This window comes from Bison bison, unplaced genomic scaffold, assembly GCF_000754665.1.
Source record: "Bison bison bison isolate TAMUID 2011002044 unplaced genomic scaffold, Bison_UMD1.0 scf7180017851776, whole genome shotgun sequence".
NCBI lineage: Eukaryota > Metazoa > Chordata > Mammalia > Artiodactyla > Bovidae > Bison > Bison bison.
Genome location: NW_011482349.1, coordinates 23249 through 27154, shown reverse-complemented (window position 1 = coordinate 27154; position 3906 = coordinate 23249). Strand labels below are relative to the sequence as shown.

At 53.4% G+C, this 3906-nt stretch overlaps 1 protein-coding gene across 1 annotated transcript in view; it reads left to right on the top strand.

The window, feature by feature from the left end:
* Positions 1-758: 758 nt before the first annotated feature.
* The window catches only part of KLHL22 (kelch-like family member 22), a gene marked incomplete at its 3' end in the record, with an annotated part of 26373 nt that continues 23225 nt past the window's right edge, over positions 759-3906 (top strand). Inside the window, exon 1 of the mRNA XM_010851512.1 lies at positions 759-1219. The remainder of the gene's footprint in view (positions 1220-3906) is intronic.

Genomic DNA, 3906 nt, shown 5'->3' with positions numbered 1-3906 from the left:
GATGCAAGGCTTGGGGCCTCTTACCATCGCTCATTCCCCTTATGTCTCATTCTGTCCCTTAGAACCAGTCGTGAAGTCCAGGCCACGTTCAAGGACAGGAAGAAAGACTGGGATTCACCCCTTGGTGGGAGGAGAGTCAAGATCTTCCAGGCATTTTTTTTTTTTTGAAACGAATTAAAATCTATGTATCTGGCCGCCTTGGGTCCTAGCTGTGGGCCACTGGGTCCTCGCTGACGCATGTGAGAGCTCAGTTCTCCACTCAGTGGCATCACTTGCCCTGGGAAGTGGGCTGTTGACCGCTGGACCGCCGGGGAAGTCCCTGCAGGCATGTTTGTAAGCCACTCTGAGTGCCACATTTGGCACCGCACCTGTTCCCAACTGCCTAGCCTAGATGCAGCTCTTTGCCTGACCGGTTCCAGGGGTACACCCAGCCCTGATACCTGATAAAGTTCCTCATTCCCCACCCTGGATGATCCCGTTAGGCCAGGGCAGCAAGAATGCCCTTCCCCTTGACATCTCATGTAGCAACCTTCCAGCCAGCAACCCCTCACTCTGGCCCTAGCTCTCTTCGCTGTACTCAGAGGTGAACCGGAGCCCTCCCCCACTGAGAGCCCCCAAGGACGGCAGTAGTCTTCCTGAGTAGTCTTTCTTACTGTTTCGACGGGTGTCAGAATAATATTTTCTTTACCAGCGTGGGAAAGCGAGGTGTAACATTTGCATTTCCTGAGTATTACTGTCATTGAACTCGACTTCCTTTGTTTATACCCGCTGGGACTTCCTCTTCTGTGAGCTTCCAGTAAAGACCCTTTATCATTTTTCACGTTGGTTGACTTTCTAATTATTAACTTTTAAAAGTTCTTATTTAAAAAAAAAAGTCCCTGGAGTGCTTAAAGGTCCACCTGCCGACGTAGGAGACACCAGTTCGGATCTGGGAAGATCCCATGTGCAGAGGGGCAACTGAGCCCGTGCGCCACCACTGCTAAAGCCTGTGTCCCCCAGAGGACAGCAACAGGAGAAGCCAGCACAGTGAGAAGGCCCCGCAGCACAGGCGGAGAGCGGCCCCGGCTCGCCGCAACTGGAGAAAAGCCTGTGCAGCAAGCAAGACCCAGGTCAGCCGAGAGCAAAGAAATAGCTGGGAAAGAAACTTCCTGATGCATTCTGAATAATTATTTTCAGTTACGTTACAAATGCACTCACTGATGTACGTCGTCATTTGCAGGTCTGTTTTTACTTTCTCTGATGTATATATTTTAAAATACCCATTTATTTATTTGGTCAGGTCTTACTTGTGGCACATGGGCTTGTCCCCCTTGGAGCATGGGCTTCCCTGACTGTGGGGCGCCAGGACTTTGTTGCCCTGATAACAGTCAGGGCTGGAGACCGCGCCCCCTGCATTGGAAGCCAGGCGTCGTAACCACTGGACCTCCAGGGAATTCTCTGGTTTTTGTCCTCTTTTGAGTGTTAACTGCTCACATTCGTTTCCACTTATTTAATGGACTCAATATCATTTCTTATTGTTTTGTGCTTAAAAATTTTTATTTTTGTCTGTGTCGTGCAGCTTGTGGGATCGTGAATTTCCTGGCCAGTGAAATCACCACGTCCTAACCTCTGGGCCTCCAGGGGATTCCCTGGATGAATTTTTTCATAGACTCTTCGCCACTTGCTGCCAATGTCTTCGCCAGTCTCAACTGTTTTTCGCTTGTTTAGGATGGCTGTGATCAAACTGCTCTGCAGACAAGCACAGTGGCGCTCTCCTTTAAGGTCCTTTCCGCTGGGCGGAGACTTCAGCCTACACTAGCCTGCTACCTAGGGTCTCTGCTCCTGGCCTCTCTCTCCTTCAGCTCCCCCTTCTTGTTCTTTCTCTGCTGAGCGCCAGCCCTGTTCTGCAGAAGTGCAGCCATGGAGGAGCAGACAGAGCTCGGACCCTCGGGGAACAGAGGGTTCGCTCGGCAGCTGACACGTCCCTGGGAGGGCACCAGGTTATCTTGCCCGCCCCTCCCTGAGGCCTCCCCCGCCCTGCCCCTCCTCTCCTGCGGATGTTCTGTGGCGGGGGCCACTAACTCGAGCCGGCTGTATTTTGAGATAACGGTCCCTCCAGCTCAGAGAAGACGGGGGCGTGTCCTCTCCCCACAGTCCCCGGCCAGTGCCCCCGCCTTGCTCCGGGCCTCCTGTCCTCACTCACCCTACCGCTCCCCACCCGCCGGCTCCTCTCTCCTACCCAGGAGGTGTCCTCCTCCAGCCTCTCTCTTCTTCTGTAGAACCATCCGAGGCCTTCTCCTCCTTTCACAGCTCAGTCACTGCAGGCTGACTGCTGCTACCCTCGGGAGAGGACTCCCTCTTCCAGCCCCATTGGGCCTCTGCGGTCACCCCCTCCCTACCCTTCTGGGTGCCCCTGGAAAACCAGTGTGCTCTGCACTCGGCTCACCTTCCTTTCCCCATTCCTGTCCTGGCTCGGTGTATCACCTCCAGAAGGGCATGACTCCCCCAGAAAGACTCTCAGCTGGACATCTGCGGTCTCCTCACCGTCCTGGGCCCCTGGAGGGCTTTGTCTTTCCCTAAACCTACTCCTGCTCCGGTCTCTTTGTGATGAGGGGAGCTCGGCTGTCCCCCACCATGACTTGGGCTGACCCTTCCTCACGCATCACTCCCCTCTACAGGTACTGGGGAAACTGCCTCCTCCCCAGGTCCCAGCCGCTTCCCTGCTGCCCCTCCAGGCCAGTCTCTGCAACATGAGCTGGCATCTGCCTGCCCAGGCTGACCCAGGCTGGAGGGCCAGGTCTGGTCTCCAAGTTTCCTTTCATGCTTAGAAATTCCTGGTGGCCGGCCGACCACTTGCTAGACTGGATCTGCGGACACAGTCTTCAAACTGGAATGCTGTCTCTGCTCCCCGCAAAGTCCTCATCTGGTACACAGCTGTGTGGCCACCACCTCCCAAAAGTCCTCCTGGATGGCCTCTCCCACTGAGAACATCAGCTCCTGGGAGGGCCCTGTCTACTCATCTTGTTTGGAGCCTCACGCAGTGGGGTGTGTGGCCAGGACAGTGCTTCTCTGCTTACTTTCTCCCTCATCCACAGTTGCCTGCCCCCCCACCCCAATCTTTTCAACCTTGAGCTATCCCAGCTCTGTCCTCCCCTCAGAGCTCTCCATCCTCCAGACACGGCCTTTGCCCTTGAGCCTCCCAGGATAGGGTCCTCTGCGGGGCGGCGGAGAAAAAGGAACACAGGAGCCTCTTGTTGGAGTGCGAGGACCGGGCTGCAGGCTGGCAAGCAGATTTACTCTCAGTTCACTTCAGTCGCTCAGTCGTGTCCAACTCTCTGCAACCTCGTGGACTGTAGCACGCCAGGCCTCCCTGTCCATCACCAAATCCCAGAGCTTGCTCAAACTCATGTCCATTGAGTTGATGATGCCATCCAACCATCTTATCCTCTGTCATCCCCCTTCTCTTCCTGCCTTCAATCTTTCCCAGCATCAGGTTCTTTTCCAATGAGTCACTTCTTCGTATCAGGTGGCCAAAGTATTGGAGCTTCAGCTTCAGCATCAGTCCTTCCAATGAATATTCAGGACTGATTTCCTTTAGGGTTGACTGGTTTGATCTTCTTGCAGTCCAAGGGACTCTCAAGAGTCTTCTCCAACACCACTGTTCAAAAGCATCAATTTTTGGCAATCAGCTTTCTTTATACTCCCAACTCTCACATCCATACATGACTACTGGAAAAACCATAGATTTGACTAGAAGGACCTTTGTTAGCAAAGTAACGTCTCTGCTTTTTAATATGCTGTCTAGGTTGGTCATAACTTTTCTTCCAAAGAACAAGCGTCTTTCAATTTCATGGCTGCAGTCACCATCTGCAGTGATTTTGGAGCCCCCAAAAATAAAGTCTGACACTGTTTCCACTGTTTCTCCCT